The 22,578-nt window shown below is 40.3% G+C and overlaps 1 protein-coding gene across 8 annotated transcripts in view; it reads left to right on the top strand.

The window, feature by feature from the left end:
* PITPNM2 (phosphatidylinositol transfer protein membrane associated 2) overlaps nt 1-22,578 on the top strand; it is a 431,574-nt gene that overhangs the window by 109,774 nt on the left and 299,222 nt on the right. The window contains exon 1 of one of the 8 annotated variants that reach the window (XM_056535605.1): nt 12,790-13,246. The exons of the other annotated variants lie outside the window; for them this stretch is intronic. The gene's annotated coding sequence lies outside the window, so the exon portion shown is untranslated. Of the gene's footprint in view, nt 1-12,789; nt 13,247-22,578 lie in introns of those variants that run through there. 8 annotated transcript variants of the gene reach the window in all.

Raw genomic sequence — 22,578 nt, 5'->3', positions numbered from 1 at the left:
TGCTGGCAGCACTCATACATCTGTTTCCCAAAGACAACATCTGGATAGATGCTGAGGACGTGCGCTCAACTTTTTTGGTCAACCATTACAAGGCCTGTTCTGAGTGGAACCTGTTCTGTGAAGCCGCTGTATGGTCTAGCCCACCATGCTGCAGAAATCTTCTTATAACCTAGGCCATCTTTATTTTTTTTTATTTTTTTTTTTAAAGATCCTTTGAGATTTCTTTGTCATGAGGTGCCATGTTAAATTTTTGATGACCTTTATTAGAGAGTGTGAGAGCGAAAACACCAAATTTAAGACAACTGCTCCCCATTTAACCCTTGTAACGCTAATGACACTGTGGAGGGAAAATGGCTAATTGGGCCCAATTTGGACATTTTCACTTAGGGATGTACTCACTTTTGTTGCCAAGGTTTATACTATATTTATTTTGAAGAGATAAACATTAACTCCTGCCCACAAATGGATGTATATATATGTCCATTTTTGCAGTGCCTTTCTGCAAATGGACTATATTTTTGTTCATTCTTATTCCCAGTACCACAGCTGTGTAGACGGTGATCGTGGCAGGATCCGGCTGTGCTCTGATCCTGAGAGTTTACCCCTTCAGTGATTTGGTTAATGTGACACTGACAGGTGTAAGTGTAACACTGACAGGCATAATACATTGCAGTTCAAATCTGTACTGCAAAAAGAGCCATTTTTTTGGCAACAATGTCTGTTGCAATGTCACTACAAGCAGCTTTCACCACAGCAATCCCAGAGCCAACAGTTATATAATTTACATTGTGGTTGTTAGAGTATGTGTGCATGGGCAAAAGGAATGTGGATTTTGAGGGAACTACAGATCAAAATTCACATGGTGTACTTAACCCCTAAAGGACATAGGACGTAAATGTACATCCTGATGCACTGGTACTTAACGCACCACGACGTACATTTACATCCTATACATGATGCTCTCATTGGAGCGGTGCTCGCATCATGCACAGCAGGTTCTGGCTGCTATCAGCAGCCAGGGAGCCGCTGGTAATGGCGGACATCAGTGCGATCGTGGCAATACGGCACTTTAAATGGCTGATCTGATCACCAAAATGGAGAGCAGAGGTCCCATCACCTGCCTCCATCCGCTCCCCCCCGGCGGAGGCAGATAATACTGATCAGTGCTATGCGTATGCATAGCACAGAACAGTATTAGCAATCAGATGATTGCCATAAATAGTACCCTATGGGGACATAAAAAGTGCTTAAAACAAAATAAAAAGTTAAAAAAGAAAAATGTGAAAGAGCCCCTCCCTAATAAAAATGTAAATTGCCCCTTTTTCCATTCTACTCCCCAAAAAGTGTAAAAAAAATAAAAATTTATGAAACATATTTAGTATTGCTGCATGCGTAAATGTCCGATCTATCAAAATATCATGTAAATATGTAAATATCAACGTAAAAAAAAATTTGCTGTGTTTTGGTCAAATCATATTTAGAAATAATAATATATATATATATATATATATATTATTTATTAAATTTGAGTAGCTGTATTAGTCCAGTGATGCAGATGCAAATCAAAAAATGTTTCCGTATCTTGTAATACCTTTTTTGTTGGACTAACAGAAATACACCCTTTCCTTGCCACACTGCCACAATATATGTATATATATATATATATATATACACACACACGCACTATATATATATATATATATATATATATATATATATATATATATACATACACACAAATCAAAAAATCTTGCAGTATCTTGTAATACCTTTTTTATTGGACTAACAGAATTTTGTAGAGACAAGCTTTCGGGATTCCTCCCTTTATCAAGTCCAAAGCAAATCTAAGCGCACAAGCAGAAGACACAGGTTACATCTAATAAATTTTGCAGTATCTTGTAATACCTTTTTAATATGACTAACAGATGTAAGGGAGATGTAACCTGTGTCTTCTGCTTGTGAGCTTAGATTTGCTTTGGACTTGATAAAGGGAGGAATCCCGAAAGCTTGTCTCTACAAAATTCTGTTAGTCTAATAAAAAAGGTATTACAAGATACTGCAAGATTTTTAGATTTGTGTATATATATATATATATATATATATATATATATATATATATATATATATATTGCGTGTGCATATATATACATATATTGTGGCAGTGTGGCAAGGAAAGGGTGTATTTCCCTTGCTAACTCTGGAGAATCCACCTGTGGCCTGATTAATGAGGAATCAGGAAGGGAAAGTGTGTTTAAAAGGAAAGGAAACAGAATAGTTGGGGCTCTCCCTTGGAAACAGTATGCTGGCTGTTAGAGGGGGAGACACTCGGACCCTGTTTAGGTAACACGCAGAAGGCGCTGCGAGTGGTCCAAGAAGTGGTGTGAACTGTGAGTAAAGAGTTTGCAGGAGACACATGTTTAACCGGCTGAGGGTAGCTCACCACTTCGTAGTCAGGGCATGCTGATATGTGTAGTCAGTGACCAGACGGTCTAGGACTTTATTTTGTTCCTGTTTATGTTTGTTTTACCTGCAACCTGTGGAAATAAAGATGGCGAGGAGCCAGAGTTGTATGCGGAACTGTGGTCTGTGGTGTTATTGTGAGGAACGTGTCCCTTGGCAAGTGATCAGGACGATCCCAGAGCTAATCCCCAAGGAGGAATACGTACAATATATAATGTAATCATCTACTCAGATATATGCAAAAGTGGTACCAAACTACAGATCACGGCACAAAAAATTAGCCCTCATACAGCCTCATATACAGAAAAATGAGAAAGTTATAGGTGGTCAAAATAGGGCAATTTTAACCCATTAACTACCATGGACGTAAATGTATGTCCTGGTGCGGAGGTAATTTGCACTCCAGAACATACACTTACGTCCTGTACATGACCGCGAGCACCGCTCCTATGCTCGCGGTCAGGTACAGGACGTAAGTGTATGTATGTAATGCACTGCAGGTCCCAGCTGCTAAGGGCGGATATCAGCGATCTTGCTGATGCCCGCCATTAACCCTCAGATGCAGTGATCAATACAGATCACGGCATCTGCGGCAATGCGCACGTTTAACCCCTTAAGGACCCAGCCATTTTACACCTTAGGACCCGGCCATTTTTTGCACATCTGACCACTGTCACTTTAAACATTAATAACTCTGGAATGCTTTTAGTTATCATTCTGATTCCGAGATTGTTTTTTCGTGACATATTCTACTTTAACATAGTGGTAAAAATTTTTGGTAACTTGTATCCTTTCTTGGTGAAAAATCCCCAAATTTTATGAAAAATTAGAAAATTTAGCATTTTTCTAACTTTGAAGCTCTCTGCTTGTACGGAAAATGGATATTCCAAATATTTTTTCTTTTTTATTCACATATACAATATGTCTACTTTATGTTTGCATCATAAAATTGACGTGTTTTTACTTTTGGAAGAATACGGGCGAACTACAATGCTCAGAAGAGGAGGAGTCATATTTGGCTTTTTGAGAGCAAATTTTGCTCGGGGGGCATGTCGCATTTTTTTCATGACATATTCTACTTTAACATAGTGGAGTTTCACGACTTTTGCATACGTAAAAAAAAAAAAAAAATTCACTAAAATGTGTTTCCCCCCCCAAATTTCACATTTTTGCAAGGGTTAATAGCAGAAAATACCCCCCAAAATTTGTAACCCCATCTCTTCTGAGTATGGAGGTACCCCATAAGTTGACCTGAAGCGCACTACGGGCGAACTACAATGCTCAGAAGAGAAGGAGTCAGATTTGGCTTTTTGAGAGCAAATTTTGCTCGGGGGGCATGTCGCATTTACGAAGCCCCTATGGTGCCAGAACAGCAAAATAACCCCCACATGGCATACCATTTTGGAAACTAGACCCCTTGAGGAACGTAACAAGGGGTACAGTGAGCATTTACCCCCTACTGGTATCTGTCAGATCTTTGGAAAAGTGGGCTGTACAAAATTTTTTATTTGCACAGCCCACTGTTCCAAAGATCTGTCAGACACCAGTGGGGTGTAAATTCTCACTGCACCCCTTATTACATTCCGTGAGGGGTGTAGTTTCCAAAATGGGGTCACATTTTTTTTTTTTTTTTGCGTTTGTCAAAACCGCTGTAACAATCAGCCACCCCTGTGCAAATCACCTCAAATGTACATGGTGCACTCTCCCTTCTGGGCCTTGTTGTGCGCCCCCAGAGCACTTTGCGCCCACATATGGGGTATCTCCGTAGTCGGGAGAAATTGAATTACAAATTTTGGGGGTCTTTTTTCCCTTTTACCTCTTGTCAAAATGAAAAGTATAGGGCAACACCTGCATGTTAGTGTAAAAAATTTATTTTTTTACACTAACATGCTGGTGTAGACCCCAACTTCACCTTTTCATAAGGGGTGAAAAGAGAAAAAGACCCCCAAAATTTGTAAGACAATTTCTCCCGAGTACGGCGATACCCCATATGTGCCCCTAAACTGTTGCCTTGAAATACGACAGAGCTCCAAAGTGAGAGCGCCATGCGCATTTGAGGCCTGAATTAGGGATTTGCATAGGGGTGGACATAGGGGTATTCTACGCCAGTGATTCCCAAACAGGGTGCCTCCAGCTGTTGCAAAACTCCCAGCATGCTTGGACAGTCAACGGCTGTCCGGCAATACTGGGAGTTGTTGTTTTGCAACAGCTGGAGGCTCCATTTTGAAAACAGTGGCGTACCAGATGTTTTTAATTTTTATTGGAGAGGGGGGCTGTGTAGGGGTATGTGTATATGTAGTGTTTTTTACTTTTTATTTTATTTTGTGTTAGTGTAGTGTTTTTAGGGTACAGTCACACGAGCGGGGGATTACAGCGAGTTTCCCGCTGCGAGTTTGAGCTGCCGCGCAAAATTTGCTGCATCGCAAACTTGCAGTCTGATACTCACTGTAAGCCCCTGCCCATGTGAATGTACCCTGTACATTCACAGGGGGGGGACCTCCAGCTGTTGCAAAACTACAACTCCCAGCATTCACAGTCTATCAGTGCATGCTGGTAGTTATAGTTTTGCAACAGCTGGAGGCTCATGGGTTGGGAAACACTGAGTTAGGAAACAGACAATGTTTCCCAACCAGTGTGCCTCCAGTTGTTGCAAAACCACTACTCCCAAACATTCTCAGGCATGCTGGAAGTAGTACTTCGGCAACATCTTTAGAGCCAAATGTTGCCGAACTACAACTGTAGTTTTGCAACTGTGTAGTTTTGCAACATCTGGAAGGGCACAGTGGTCCCAAAACTGCGGACCTCCAGATGTTGCAAAACTGCAACTCCCAGCATGCCCAGAATCCAAGGGCTTTCTGGGCATGCTGGGAGTTGTAGTATACAGGGTCCCAATACAGCAATGCATGTCGCTTTACGGCAACGTGCATTGCTGTAAAGGGCCCGACCGCGGCTGAAGATCCACTCGCCTGTCACCGCCGCCGTCTTCATCGCCAGGATCCGGGTCTTCAGGGACGAGGTAAGTACTGGGGCCGGGCCCCAGCACTCCCCCGTCCCCCGCTGCGTCCTCCGGTCTTCCTCCCGTCCTCTCCGGACTTCCAGGGGCCGGGCAGGGCGGGAGGAAGTAACCGCCCCCCCCCTGCGATTGGTCGGTTAACTAACCGACGGATCGCAGGGCATAGGAGGAGGTGGCAGGCTTGCCACCCCGCTCCTATACTTTAGCCTGGTCTTGGCTGTCTGTGACAGCCGGGATCATGCAAAATTACTGGGCGGTCGAGTCCATGAGACCCGATCAGCCCGGTATCGTCGCAGATCGCAAGGGCGATTTCCCTTGCGATTTGCGGCGATCGCCGACATGGGGGGGCCTACATGGCCCCCCTCGGCATTTGCCCTGGATCCCTGCTGAAGGATTTCAGCAGGGATCTGCTTCCGATCTCCGCCGGGTGAGCGGCGGAGACCAGGAAAAGACCTTGACGTATGCATAAGTCATGGGTCCTTAAGACCCAGGGTGTGATGACATATGCATACGTCATGGGTCCTTAAGGGGTTAAATAGATGATCGGATCACCCACGGCGCTGACGCAGGGATCCGATCATCGAAAATTGCGGCCATAGGTCCCCTCACCTGCCTCCAGCCGTCTCCTGAGGTCTACTGCTCTGGTCTGAGATCGAGCAGACCAGAGCAGAAGATCACCGATAATACTGATCAGTGCTATGTCCTATGCATAGCACTGAACAGTATTAGCAATCAAGTGATAGTCCCCTATCTTTAAAAAAAAAAAAAAAAAGTAAAAAAATGTAGAAATAAAAAGTAAAATAATTAGAAAAATCCCCTCCCCCAATAAAAATGAGAATTGTCCCTTTTCCCATTTTAGCCCCAAAAAGCTAAAATAAAAAAATAAAAGTTAACAAACATATTTGCTATCGCTGCGTGCGTAAATGTCCAAACATAAATAATAATGTTAACCCCTTAACAACAATTGGCATAAATGTACGTCATGGTGCTGTGGTACAGGGGTACTCCGGTGAAAAACTTTTTTTTTTTTTTTTTTTTTTTTAATCAACTGCTGCCAGAAAGTTAAACAGATTTGTAAATTACTTCTATTAAAAAATCTTAATCCTTCCTGTACTTATTTATTTTATCATTAATTATTTTAATTATTTATACAGGTGGGTTAGACCACTTATTATATAGGTATACAGGACCCTATATTTTGCAAGGCAGCTCCCCTACAATAGATCCCATACATTGCGCTTGTATTATAACTATATACTAGTAAAAGGAAATCCCCATAGCAAACATATGCTGCTCTGGACAGTTCCTAAAATGGACAGAGATGTCAGCAGAGAGCACTGTGCTCATGATGTCAGCAGTCTGCTCTGTGTTTCAAAAAGAAAGCAGCTAATAAGTACAGGAAGGATTAAGATTTTTTAATAGAAGCAATTTACAAATCTGTTTAACTTTCTGGCACCAGTTGATATAAAAAAAAAAGAAGTTTTTCACCGGAGTACCCCTTTAATGCACCATGACGTACGTTTACGCTCCGCCATGACCGCGAGTACTGGACCGGTGCTCGCGGCATGTCCCGGCTGCTATCAGCAGCCTGTTGGTAATGGGAGATATCAGCGATCGTGCGGATGTCCGCCGTTAACCCATCAGATGCTGTGATCAATACAGATCACGGCATCTACGGCAGTGCGGTACTTTAAATGGATGATCGGATTGCCCGCAGCGCTGTCGCGGGGATCCGATCATCCATAATGGTGGATGGAGGTCTCCTCACCTGCCTCCATCCGTTTGCGGTCTTCTTTTCAATTTTCTGACATAAATAATATTTTTTGACTTGCGCTGTACATTTTATGGTAAAATAAGTGATGTCATTACAAAGTAAAATTGGTCATGCAAAAAACAAGCCCTCATATGGGTCTGTGAATGGAAATATAAGAAATATAAGATTTATAATTTTTAGAAGGCCATGAGGAAAAATAAAAAATAAAATTGGCTTGGTCCTTAAGGCCAAAATGGGCCTGTCCTTAAGGGGTTAATGATCCTGTACGGTGAACGGTGTAAACGTAAAAAATGAAAGCCCAAAATTGCTGCTTTTTTGTCAAATTTTATTCCCAAAAAAACAAATAAAAAGTTTCATATGCAAACATGTGATATTGATAAAAAGTAAAAATCACGACGAAAAAAATGAGCCCTCATACCGCCCCATATGCGGAAAAATTATTGTTACAGGTGGTCAAAATAGGGCTATTTTAACCATACTGATTTTGTACAAAAAGTTTGAAATTTTTTTTAAGTGGTACAATAATAGAAAAGTATGTAATCTTTGGTATCATTTTAATGGTACTGACCCATAGAAAAAAGAACACATTTTATTTTTACCTTAAAATGCAGTGTAAAAATAAAACCCTCCCAAATTTGGAAAATTGTGGTTTTTCATTTAAATTTCATCCCTAAAAAATATTTTTTTTGCGTTCGCCGTACATTTTATGGTAAAATGAGTGGTGTCATTACAAAGTACAATTGATCTCTCAAAAAACAAGCTCTTATTTGGGTCTGTAGATGGAAATATAAGAGTTATGGATTTTAGAAGGTGGGGAGGAAAAAATGAAAATGCTAAAATAAAATTGGCCTGGTCCTTTTAAATGGGTACTCCTCTGGAAATTATTATTATTTTTTTTAAATCAACTGGTGCCAGAAAGTTAAACAGATTTGTAAATTACTTCAATTGGAAAATCATAATCCTTCCAGTACTTATCAGCTGCTGTATGATCCACAGGAAGATATTTTCTTTTTGAATTTCCTTTCTGCCTGACCACAGTGCTCTCTGCTGACACCTCTGTCCATTTTAGGAACTGTCCAGAGTTGGCGCAAATACCCATAGAAAACCTATCCTGCGACAGTTCCTAAAATGGACAGAGGTGTCAGCAGAGAGCACTGTAGTCAGGCAGAAAGGAAATTCAAAAAGAAAATAACTTCCTGTGGATCATAACAGCAGCTGATAAGTACTGGAAGGATTAAGATTTTTTAAAAGAAGTAATTTACAGATATGATCGCTGCATCTAAAGTAACAAAAATACACTCCCTGCAGCTCAGTCACGCTGATCGGGACCATCGCGGTGAAATTGCGATGTCCAGATAAGCTAGAACATGAATCATTTAACCCCTTCCCTATTAAAAAATAATAATCACCCCCCTAAGTAAGACAAAATCAAACCTATATTAAGTAGGGTAACATTTTAATCATATGGCTCTACAGGATAAAGAAAATATGTAATTTTTACCGAAAAATGCACTGCATAGAAATGGAAGCCCCCAAAACGTACAAATGGCATTTGTTTCTTCAATTTTGTCGCACAATGAATTTTTTTCCAGTTTTGCCATGGAATTTTTGGTAAAATGATTAAAAAGTAGAATTGGTGGTGCAAAACATAAGCCATAATATGGAATTTTAGGCGCAAAATTGAAAGGGTTATGATTTTTAAAAGGTAAGGAGGAAAAAAACGAAAGTGCAAAAAACGAAAAACCCAGAGTCATTAAGGGGTTAAAGGGCTAAAGTGGAAATAAATAAAAATAAATAACAAATAAATAATAAATTACAGGGCCTCACCACAATGACTGCAATATGGAGAGACATGCACATACCATTTAAATAGGATTTTTTGCTCTTTAACTAACAGTTAACATATTATTACACAGTGAACAAATTTTATTAATAACTAACAAGGAACTGTTATCACATGTTGTAAAAGGTAGCTGTGCCAATATCTTGAGCTTGAGAACGGCAGCGGGAGGCCGCGGAAACGTTGCTCCTATTTTGCTGGTGATGCAATAAACATCCATTTGTTTTTCACTATTTTTGTATGCTGCTGAATTCTGGATTTTGTACTACAAGCAAGGACCCCTCACCAAGGTCTTTTCTCAGCGTGCACCTCTTACTACATTGGGACATTTATTAGTTGTGCTACTCCTCTTGTTCTTTTTGTGCCAATATCTAGCTATTTTTGTCCTACAGGCCTTCCAATAGGGATTTTCAGAACTAAGGACAGGGAGCATCGGGCAGGGCAACTCTAGGGTGCATTTACATCACAATTTTGCCATACTGTTTTGAATCAGTTTTTGGATTTGAAAACTGTATACAAACATATTGCTTGCCCAATGACCACCCATATAAAAACTTACACAAAAAGATGTATCAGATTGTGTAAGTTTTTCTACTGATAAGTTTTTCTGCATTTTTTTTCCTGTGCACAAAACTGTAGTCTACCATTGTTTTTTATCCTGTTCTGTCCTGTATTTTTGTTTACAAAGGGTTTTGTGTCCCTTATAAAAGAAAAAACAAATTTTGACAGTTTTTGAGGCATACGTTAAAAAAAATTTATTATTCAAATCAGTATGGCAAAATCGTGATGTGAATGTAGCCTTAAATCCGCCTAGGACAGCCAACTGCTCATTGAGTCATTAGAGCTGGGACCTCAGGAATCTATCTGGTCTTTGGTCCCCATATTGTTTCTTTAGTGCATAATAGAATATGTACTGTTACTTTTGTGATGCAAAAAATTGATGTTTCTATGATAAATTTAAGGGGAACTTATTGCTACCATGATTATAGTGCCCATACACATTAGATGGACATCATCTAAACCTGCCAATTTCATTAGGACCGGCTGATATTAAATGTGTATGGGTGGTATCCAAACAGCAGATGTTTGATCTTTTTGTTTTTGCGGCAAATAATTTTGTGCCAGAGGTACCTGGAAGTAGTTTCTTCCTTTCTCCCCTAAGAGAACACATCCAAGTTTACATGTTTTAGGGGAGAGCGGGAGGGAGGAATAGCGGTCAACTGAGTGATTGTTTGTCCGACAGCTATAATAAAGTGAATGGCCTCCATTAGAGTGTTTGCTGCCTACCGGTAAAGTATAAATGAAGGGCAGTCTAGATTTGCTTCACATTTTGAGCCATAGATTTGCCCTGATCTTGTTGTTCGCATGAGGGTTCTCCAGCTGTGATTTGTCTCTATTTGATTCCTCTCCGGAATTCTGTTGGAGGCTTTTAGTGGTAACCTTTACAGTTTTATTCAATTTGTATGTTAATAGACTTTCCAGCTGGAACTTCCTGTGTCTAATATCAATATTTGATATACTCATACAAAGACAATCACCAATGCACAAAAACATTGATACCTAGTACATCCAATATTAAACTTTATTTTAAACACCATACTATCAGTAAAGGATATATATATTTAAGTAGAGGAAAGAGATCATAGTCCCAGACAACAATTATTTAGCATAGGTGCATGACAATACATAAAAATCACTCAAAGTACATATATCAATGTAGACTGCTATACATAAACAGTATATCATGTGCCTCCATCTCAGCCCCGATGCATATTTCACATCACTGGCTTCTTTAGGGGTCAATGTTTGATATCAGGTGGCTATGACAGTAGGTATAAGTAAAGTGACATAATAAAGTATGTATAAGTAAAGTGACATAATAAATAAAATAAATAAAACTAATTGGATGTTTGGCTTCAAGGGAACCCGGCTTACGGCGCTGATCGACCAGACAGGTAGACTAAAACAGGTTTATTGACCAGAATGCAACGCTTTTCGCTGCGCATGCGCAGCGAAACGGGTTGCATTCTGGTCAATAAACCTGTTTTAGTCTATCTACCTGTCCGGTCGATGAGCGACATGAACAGGGTTCCCTTGAAGCCAAACATCCAATTGCCGCATATGCTCCGGAGGGCAGCAGACGACCTACCTTATATACCTTTTCCATTGTTGTGTATGTGCTTACACAACCACCCAGGGTGAGCAACCAATTTATATACTAAACTCACACTTTGGGTCCAAACAATACTGTTCTATGGAGCGCTTATTTCCATTTCCATTAATAAAACTAAGCGGGGGAGGAAATGAATCACTTTTGTATGCCAATATTCTGTGTACAAATGTTGCAAATTGTTAAAACAAGTTTTGTGTAATAAATGAAATATGACGCTTTACCCTTCTATGCTGCACTATCCATTTCTTTAAGTGGGCTGGACTTAGCTGAAGGGGACATGACCATGCTCAACTTAGCTAGTGTACTATTATATTACGTGCATCATGAGACCGTGTATTTTTTGCCAGTTTTGATGAATTCCCCCTTTGTTCTTAGCAAATAGTGCCATCAAAATGGGACTGGACAAACAAGAATGCACAAAGGCAAGGCCTAGGGGGTATATATATAAGACAAAGGGAGGGATGTCAAAAAAACCTGAATATATAAAAAAAAACAGGTTTAAAATCACTAGTCCATAATATCAACAGAGGCACAAGGAAAGAGGACTTGTCCTCTTTGCTTTTATATTATTGGAGCCAATTCGCCAATTTGGCAAGAAAAGATGTTCTTAGGCCTCTGTTGGAATCTAATATGTATTCCTAATGAAACACATTGTTAATACTTTTAAAGTTTTCTATTTCGCTGCTATTGTTAAAACACCCGTGTGTCAATGGGATGGTCGAACTGTATATTTAGGAGGACCATGGCAGGGTCTGACGTGAGCATATATCCTAGGAATTCTGATATCGTCGTCTTCAACACCGGTGCCCAGATGAGTTTATCAGTTTTCTTATATTGCTAACGTATGTGAAAAATAGATCCCACTAACAAACATAGGCCCCAACCTTTGGGGTCTGGTACCTTCTCATTTTGTATTCTTCTAAGTGCTTTCAAAGTATTTTGTTGCCAAATTGTTGCATAATGGCATTTTTTCTATTTAAAGGGGTACTCCCCTGCTCAGTGTTTGGAACAAACTGTTCCGAAAGCTGGAGCCGGCGCCAGGAGCTGGTGATGTCAAAGTCCAGCCCCCTCATGACGTCACGAGCTCCCAGTGCTGGCTCCAGCGTTCGGAACAGTTTGGTCCAAACACTGAGCAGCAGAGCACCCCTTTAAGAATATAAAATAATGTATGAAATATATTAATAAATGTATGTTAATATTTATGAACCCAGTTATTTTTCTGGAGCTAAAATGTAATGTTTATTTGTTCTTTTAAGGGCTTCATGGGGTGTCTATTTTAATATGAATATAGCATGCATTGATATGACACATTTTATTGATGAACAATTGTACTGTACATACTAAGACATAAAGAATTATTATGATGAAGTATTCATATGTACATACATGTAGATCAGATCTAAGCTTGCACATAGGGGCAATGCTCTTTCAGTAGTCTTACTCATTAGCATCTCCGTTTCTTGTTGGCAATTTTTTGCATGTAGAGTGTCTTTGTGTGTACTAGCATGCTGTATTGCATATTTCACTGCTATTGCTGTGAAGAAGGTGTTCCTTTTTTGGTGCAATGTTTTCACGGCCTCTCCTGTTCAGCAGAGCGGTTAAGAAGCAGCATTCATCTGCGTCCATCTGCTATTAGTCACTGTGTCCACAAGCTCTACATTTGCATCACGGTACAGGATATGTCTGATGGTTGCTGTGTAACTCTGCCATATCCCCGCATCTTCTTCAGCCTCATCTCTTTTCTCCATGGCAACTTAGCTCTATGGTTTTCAGGAGATGAGAAAAGAGAATCAATTTTTTTTCCCCGTCCTTCCTGCTCTATCTCTGTTTTTGAACATGGTTCTTGCATCCTCAGTGGTATGCATAGTTCATTATGCTCCTCACGCCTGATGGACAGCAAAGGCAAGAATGACAAGTGATGACGGGGAAGCCTGCAGCAGAGGAGTGGGTGCACCCCATGAGGCGCATTAGCCTGACAGACACAAGGTAATACATTGCTAACCCAAGATTAGGTGTGCTTGGTGTTAAATTAATAGCCCCTGATTGTCTCTCAGCCCAGTATGTTAATTTTTGTGCAGCCACGGGTGGCCTGCATGGAAATGTAGAATGGCAGTGTCTTTGTACATATATGCATCGATATCTGTGTTAGTGGGGTTTTTTCCTAGCTGATTTATAGAGAATGTTAACCCTTTGCTTACAGCTACAACAGATCTAATTATATTTAATCTCCTCGGGCCATTGTAGCCATTGCAGTGAATAAATATTAAGTTATACGTGCTTCATTGCTCTGAAACTGCAGACTGAAACCTTCTGTGCTACCAGAGCAATGAGCTCCAGGCCTGTGCACCAGCTTTAGGGCGCTTTAAAACCCGTTACAGTGAGCACATAAAGGACAGATCTTGTTGCTGTGTTTGTTAACCCATATTTGTGATCCTTCATCTGAATTTACACACAGTCCCTATCATGGTGTCTTTGTACAGAACTCTTCACCATGTATTTATTGATTTTAGACAACATGCCTCTCAATTAAGATTCCATTTTCTGTCCTTTCCTGTGATTCTCATTGATTTATTCTAATTTGTGTTGCTTAATTACTTGATAGGGCCTACTTTAACAAATTTGCCTTCCTGTTCTCCAGAATCCACTGGTCTGCTTATTTAAAGACTTATCAGATTACTTTACTAAGGGTGCTTTCACACCACATTTTCAGCTTATGGCTGCCGGATCCGGCTAGGGGGAGGGAAAACCGTGTGCCCCCATACCCCAGCCGGATCCGGCAGCCGTAAGCTGAAAACGTGGTGTGAAAGCACCCTAATGGGGGATGCTTGATGAGGGACTTGCATGTAAACCCAAAATATACATGTAGCCAGTAAAGACCACAGTGCTTTGTAATAATGTGAATGATCAGCAAACATTTACATGTTGCTGTCATAACACAATGCGCGCATACACCCTTTGTTCCTTTCATATTGCAAGAAAATATCTCCTCTTCTACAGCCCAGGTTGTAGAAGTTGAAAGTATTATACATCATTGTGTATGGTGATGATACAACTCATGGCATGTTTACAGAAAGGCACTGCACAGGAGCATACCAAGATATTTGTGGCCATACCATGTGGCCATATATTTGTGGCCATACCAAGATATTAAAAAAGACAAAACACCAGGAAACCCCTTTAATTAAAAGACTTTAGTCATTTTGAAAGAGGTTCAGCTATTTAACGTTGTTTTGTGTCATTACTATGGTTTTGTATATGTTGAGAAGTGAAACTCCTGGCTGATCATACTCAAGTGTGGGAATTCCACCATTTTTGCCAGTGGCTGTAAATGTTCATCACTTTGGGCACATTTCTTATAAATGTGAGGGCATAAGTGAGGGAATGAGTGCAGCAACTTTTGTAGAGCAAGGTTCTGCAGCAGAGTAGGCAGAATGGGAGGGCTGGGATGAAGAGCCGAGGGAAAGCAATGCATTCTGGGAATTGTAGTACTGACAAACTGTTCAACCATGAAGAGCACTGATTATCTGACATAGGAAGAGACCCACAGACACACACAACTAATATTTTTTTTGTGGTTTCAAAACTGGGACAGAAAAGGGGTTGTACAATTAAGAAAAATATTTTAAATGTACAAGCATTTCTGACAATATCCTTCCTTAGAAATATAGACTTACTAATCCCCCAGGGGCCTGCATTGTTTTGATAACTGTTTCCATTGGTTATGACCTGCTGAGGGCCAACAAACGAGGGCCAAACATTTTCAGTTCAATTGCAGTCTCCTGAAGGTAATGCTAGTTGGTTTCCACTGCACATGAAAGAAAGGTGGATTGTGGGAAAGTGTGTGCTCTGTAGAGGGACCTCCAAAAAATATTACAATGCTTCAAATTTAATTTAAAGTACGGTATACATCTTATTAAAGGGATATTCCAGGAAATGTTTTTTTACAGAGGCTGTAAAATTAGGGTAGTTCATAATACAATGTCTGTACCTGTGTTTGATTGATGGTCTCTGAAGTCTTATGTGATCTTTGCTTCGATTTTCATTTTTAACAGCATACAAAATGAGTGTCGTTTTCTCAGGTTTCATTGAAAGGGGGCCGGTCTGCCTCAATGGGTAGGTGGGAAAGAGACCATTGTCCTCAGGACTGCAGGAAATTGTAGTTTCATAAATAGCATGCATAGCTCAGGTGTGCTGCAATGGGTGGGTTGGCTAATGTGTGGGTGGGAGGAAAGTGAACTCACATTTACAAACAAAGAATCCTAGGACTTGTAGTTGGAGGGAAGAAACTCCAACAGGAAATAACCATTTCACAAAAAGAAAGCTGCAGCATAATGGTGGACTCATAACACAGCCATTTAGGACTTAGACATTTAGGACTTAGGACAAGCACAGATCCTTCCTAAGCATGTCCATTACTGTCTGGCAGGCTGGAGCAGCAGAGCACCAATAATACTGATCAATGCTGAGCCAAAGCTCAGCATTGAGCAGTATACACAATCAAAAGATTGCATGGTATAGCCCCTTATGGGGACTTAAAAAAAAAGTTAATAAAAGTGAATTAACCCCTTCCTAATAAAAGTTTGAATTCCCCACCCCTTCTTTTACATAAAATAATGTAATAAAAATAATCATATATGGTACCGCCTTATGCATAAATGTCCGGACTATTAAAATATATGGTTAGCTAAGCCACGTGGTCGATGGCGCACACGTAAAAAAAATAGCAAAAATGAGCCCTCATATAGCCCCGTATGCAGAAAAATAGAAAAAGTTGCAGGGGTCAAATTTTAAACATACTAATTTTGGTGCATGTAGTTATAATTTTTTTAAAGTAGTAAAATTGAAATAAATTGGGTATCCGTGTAATCATATGGACCTACAGAATAAAAATAAGGTGTCATTTTTAACGAAAAGTGCACTGCGTAGAAACGAAAGCCCCAAAAAGTTACAAAATTGTGTTTTTTCCTCCCCCTAATTTCACCCCACATATAAGTTTTTGTTTGTTTTGCCACAGATTGTTATAAAATAAGTGATTTCATTACAAAATATTGGTGACTCAATAAACAAGCCCTGATATGGGTCTGTAGGTGCAAAATTGAAAGCATTATTTTTAGAAGGGTAGGAGGAAAAAGCGAAAGTGCAAAAATTAAAAGGGGTATTCTCCCCCCTAGACATCTTATCCCCTATCCAAAGGATAGGGGGCAAGATGTCTGACCACGGGGGTCCCGTTGCTGATACCCCCGCAATTTCCCTGCAGCATCCAGAGGCTCGTGATTTACCTGCGGCACCAGAAGCTCGTTATGTCATGGCCACGCCCCCTCCTGAAGTCACACCCCCTCAATGCAAGTCTATGGGAGGAGGCGTGGCGGCCATCACATCACCTCCCATAGACTTGCATTGAGAGGGAGGGCGTACCGTCAGCACTGCATCGCTAGTCATCAGGCACGAGCGAAGTTTGCTCAGTGCATCGGATGACTGTGGTGCTGCAGGAAAGATCGCGGGTTTCCCAGCAGATCAGACATCTTATCCCCTGTCCTTTGGATAGGGGATAAGATGTCTAGGGGCAGAATACCCCTTTTCATTTTTGCACTTTCTTTTTTTCCTCCTCCCCTTCTAAAAATAATGCTTTCAATTTTGCACCTACAGACCCATATTTTTTATTGCGCTGGACTCCTGCTTTCTTACATTGGTTCACACAGTGCAGTGCATCAGGTCTCCGGCTGGAGAGGTGAGCTGAGGAATTACCTATTTGCCTAATATACACCATAGCTCTGAAACTTAAAACACAGTGCCCCTTGAAATATTTAAAAATATACACTGCTCAAAAAAATAAAGGGAACACTAAGATAACACATCCTAGATCTCAATGAATGAACTAATCGTATGAAATACTTTCATCTTTACATAGTTGAATGTGCTGGCAACAAAATCACACAAAAATTATCAATGGAAATCAAATTTATCAACCCATGGAGGTCTGGATATGGAGTCACACTCAAAATCTAAATGAAAAACCACACTACAGGCTGATCCAACTTTGATGTAATGTCCTTAAAACAAGTCAAAATGAGTCTCAGTAGTGTGTGTGGCCTCCACGTGCCCGTATGACCTCCTTACAATGCCTGGGCATGTTCCTGATGATGTGCTGGATGCGCTCCTGAGGAATGTCCTCCCAGACCTCGACTAAAGCATCCGTCCAACTCCAGGACAGTCTGTGGTTCAACGTGGCGTTGATGGATGGAGCGAGACTTGATGTCCCAGATGTGCTCAATCAGATCCAGGTCTGGGGAACGGGCGGGCCAGTCCATAGCATCAATGCCTTCCTCTTGCAGGAATTGAAGGGCATAACGTGATGTCATGAGTGGCATGGCCGTGACGTCACGACCCTCGCCAACCGCACCGAGCTTTTTAAATGAACCCTAGGTGCTGCACAGAGATCGCAGGGGTCCCATCAGTGGGACCCCCACAGTCAGACATATTATCCCCTAACCTTTGAATAGGAAATAAGATGTCTAGGGGCGGAGTACTCCTTTAAGTAAAAGGCCAAAATGGGCTGTGTCCTTAAGGGGTTAATTAAGTGTCCAAATAATATTCTGTGCAACATATTATTCTTATCATATTAAACTAAACTTCTAGGCATTGATAGTGATAGTTGATATGCTTTCTTGTGACACTTGCATTCATACTTGTAAGACCTGTCATGTTGTGTATGTTTTGCATTAGTTTTAAGGGTGTCTCGCGAATACAAAAGCACATCATGCAAATAAATATGAATGGATCTTATTTTTATAATCTAAGACCTAGTATAGCAATTATCCTATTGATTAAAAGCCAATATCTTTCCCAAAGTGTGCAGAAAAAGACAGTACAGTGTAAATACGTAATAAAGCTATGTGCTAATGGTTTTATAAGGGCTGTATGTTGTACAGAGCTTTAATAGAGCACATCGAAGATGCATGGAAACCATATGCTCATTGTAGAGAGGCAAAGAATGATTACATGATCTACATATCTAATGAATTATTTATTTTTATCAGTCTTTTCCAATGTTAGTAAAGGCAACCATACTGATGCCCATTTTTGGGAGCCCAGTTGGCTAACAGTTCTACATTTCATGTACTCAAAAGATTACTTTCTTGTAAAAAATAAGTAAACACTTTGTTGCCATAAGATTAATGCAAACATAGCCAGTTTGGTGTTGGCAAATGAAAGATAGCATTTGCCTTATGCCCCACAATGGTCCTCTTGGCTTTTGTGTTTTATTCTTTTTGCATGTTCAGTCTACGCAGTAGAAAAGACAAATTAACAAATTACATTGTATTACATTGTATAAGGCAAGAATAAAAAATGCAGGTGTTTTTGTTGGCTTAGTGTGGAATTTCTGTACTTGTGTGCAGTTTTATTATATATACTGTTTGTCCTACACATGGCATGGATGTTGAGAAGCAGAAATAAAAACAAAACTAAAGTGTTGCAGACTATTTTTTCCAAGATGCACAAAAACTCTTATTTTATGCCTTTTGTAAGCAATGAACCTAAAATGAACTCCCTAAAACAATCACTATATTTGTGTTGGAAACTGTTTATTTATTCCCCCCCCCCTCCCCATTTTTTCTTCTCCTTTTACAGCTAGAACATGTTCAGGGTGTTTTTTTCTTTACAGTGGCACTGTGGCAGTGCCCCCTTATCTTAGACAGTGTTTAGTATTACTCTGTTATGCTATAAATAATGTAATTTCACATATTTGTTTTGCATCAACAATTGTGTTTGGACAAATATATTTAACTCTTTGACTTTTTTTCATGGATATAAAGGAGCCTAAATTGTTAGCACACTTATGGCTATAGTAGGCTTATGAAGCCCTGTTGCACTGTGTGTACGGCTTCAAAAGCCTTTTTTAGGTGACAGATGCACTTTAAGGCAAAAAAGGTTCAATCTTGAATCAATTGGTGGAATTCACATTTGTTTGTTTCGTTGGCACTAGGACCACTTAGAAATGTGGTGCTTTCATAGACAGCAATGCATTTCTGAGCTAAAACCGCAAAAAAACATTGAACGGCTCCCATGTGGAAATTCTACTTGGAATCAAAGCCCCATTGATGTCTATGAAAGGTCCTGACATAGAGTATTTTCTGCTTCAAGAATTGACACTCTTGGTCAGGACCTTCCATTGACATCAATTTGGATTTGATTCCTCAAGGATTCCAGGCAGAATTTTTACATGAAAATTCTTCTTGGAATCTGGTTTAATGTCCCCAAAACCAAGGCCGATACCTGCTGCAGAGTGGCCCATAAAATGCCCCGCTCCCCCGTTCTCCTGTCTGCATCATGGCGTCCCATGGAGGAGCATGTGACACACATGTAACTCCACCTCCTCCACGGCACCCAGTGTAACGCTATGGAAGAAGCAGAGTGACGTGTATGTCACATGCTCCTCCATAGGACGCCATGGCATGGAGCAGCGGAGTGACAACACCCAACAGAGCACAGCCGCAGGTGAGCAACTACCATGGTGGCTGCTGTCTACTGGGGGGGGGGGGGGCTGCTGTCTACATGGGGGCTGCTACTACTGTCTGCAGGGGGGCTGCTGCTAGTGTCTGCAACTATGTATACTACCTACAAGGGGATACTACCTACTATTAAAGACAATCTTACAGCAGAGTCACCTGCACTAACTTTAATTTATAGGTAGATAGTGCAGGTGACCCGGTTTCTACCTCTGCTCACCATGTGAACATCAGTGCAATCGCTCCAGAGACACCGGTCTCGCCGCCAATGTAAATCCCCTGTTCTGTCCAATGGAGAAGAGATAAATCTTAATTCATACTACAGCAGCCGCCTCCATTGCTCTCACCACATATCAGCACGGTACACATCGCCAGAAACCCTTGTGTCAGATTCCCTTTAAAATAAAGGTACTCTTAATTGGTATCGGCGAGTACTAGAATTAAAGTATCGGTACTCGTACTCTGTCTTAAAAAAAATGGTATCGGGACCTCCCTAGTGCCATGATTTTTGCATGGAGATGTAGAGGAAATTCGGTTAAGAAATTCTGCAGCGTGAATCTAGCCTAAGGGTACGTTCACACAGGCGAGTTTATTTGCGGGTTTCCCGCTGCGTATTTGAAAGGGGCTGGCTCTTCTTGGCTGTCCACAGTAGATTTTCCATTTACGCAGAAATTCTGCTACGGAAAATCTGCTGCGGACAGCCGAGAAGAGCCTGCCCCTTTTCAAATATGCAGCGGGAAACCCCGCAAATAAATCCTCCCATGTGAACTTACCCTAAGGCTAGGTTCACACTTAGAAAGCTCCAGGTGGAAAATTTCTGTCTGTAGATTCCAAGTGCACCCTAAATCTGTCTGCACTAGGACCACACATAGTTACATAGTTAGTACGGTTGAAAAAAGACATACGTCCATCAAGTTCAACCAGGGAATTGAAGGATAGACATTGCTGTGCCATAGACTACATTGTATTTGGTGCATATGCTGCCTAAAGAATAAGTTAGCTCATTCTTTAAGCGACTAAATTTCAGCTGATAAATATCCGCCGCTCAAATCCTGTAGTGTTCTCTGTGCAGCAGAATCCCATTGGCAACAACGGGATTCTGCTGTACTGGAAATTCTGACCAAAATTCCTAGTGGAATTACGGATGGAAATTCTGTAGTGTGGACCTAGCCTTAAGCTATGTTCACATGTTGGAATTTCCCTGAGGAATTCTGTATTGGAATTGATTCAACAGGATTCTGCTGCGCTAGGCTCATGGCGGAACTTCCATGCCAGATGTTTCCAGGACGAAAATTCAGATTTTCGTATCCACAGAAAGAACGCATCTGTTCATTCTTCCTGTTGACTCTACACGGAATGCATTTCTGTCTATGAGACGGTGCATTCCAATGCGGTCCTGGTGCTCACACTCTCCGCATGCATTGTCAACCTTGAAACCTTGTATAGAACTTATAGGTGATGCCAATCAAGGTGTAGAAACATCTTAAAGATGGTCAAGATTAATGGGATGCCTCCAGAGCTAAATTTCTAGTGTCATAGCAAAGGGTCTAAATGCTTATGTCCATGCAAATTTTTAGCTTTCCCTTTTAAAAAAGAAACGTTCAAAACTTCAGTTTTCTCATTCTCTTCATGGAAAATTAAAAAAACTTATTTTCTTTTATTTTTTATATATATTTTTTACATTATTTTAGCACAAGGCCGCAACATAACAAAATGTAAAAAAAAAAAAATAAATAACAAAAATTATGGGCTGCATCTGGACAAACCACTTAGTGGTAATTCAAGGGCCAGCCTTCAATGATCACATTGCTAGCTGCGACCAATAGTGCTATGTGTAAGAGCAGACTTATGGAGGTGGTCACACTTGTCAATTGAGTGCAAATGGTTAGCAGCATGTGGTTTCAACTTATCCTCTTCATTCCTATGGAAACAGCTTTTTACACACAGTTTCTGCAGTTTGGTCAAGAGTTTGTTAAATAATGACACAGTAAAATTTGCCATGTGTAGTTCATGGGTTGTATTTACCTAATAATAAGATTTTCTAAAGACCGGATTTTTAGTTTTTGTGTCCAGATACTTATAACCTTAGAATTCAAAATATTTTAAATAAACCAGGTGTTGGTACAAACCTCCTCCGTTAAAAGGATATGGGATACGTTAATTATTTCTGTAACCAAGTGTATGCTGGGCAGATGTGAGCATTGCAGATTTAAACCAGAAGATAATGCAGTGATTTTCAGCTGTTACCTGTAAATTGCTGGCTATGTCTGTAAAGGAAATATCCAGGAAATGTTCAGTTCCTGCAAATGAATATACCTATTGACAGCAGCAAGTCACGCACGAGATGAGGGAATAGACATCAGTCAGAAAAACTCCACATTATGAGGCTAATTAATGAAGTTGTTACATTAATTAATTAGCATCAGTCTCCAGAAATAGAAGCGTTTTATCATAAGGCATAAGAAAACTGAAAATCCGTAGTTTCAACATGCAGCTGTAAAGCCAAGACGTAAGGAGCAACCGCTAGGTTTATAAGCTAATGGTATACTAGAAAATCGCCATGTATGTTTAAATGTGTGTCATGTGCTTTTTAAACTAAATCACCACTTAGTTTTAAGAGCCTCATCCTGGTCAGTATTTTGTGTGAAAACTTAGGATTGGAACCAACACACAGAAAAAGTTTAAAGGAAAGGTTTGCACCTTTCGCTGTGTTTTATGCCCTCTCCTGGTTTGGGCAAAAATACTGGAAAAAAAAAAAAATCTAGCTCAAAAAATGAATGTGAACATTTCCTTTTAACCCCTTAAAGGGGT

Source organism: Hyla sarda, chromosome 1 (assembly GCF_029499605.1).
Source record: "Hyla sarda isolate aHylSar1 chromosome 1, aHylSar1.hap1, whole genome shotgun sequence".
NCBI lineage: Eukaryota > Metazoa > Chordata > Amphibia > Anura > Hylidae > Hyla > Hyla sarda.
Note: the sequence above shows the minus strand (reverse complement) of the source record. Positions and strands in the feature narration are given on the sequence as shown.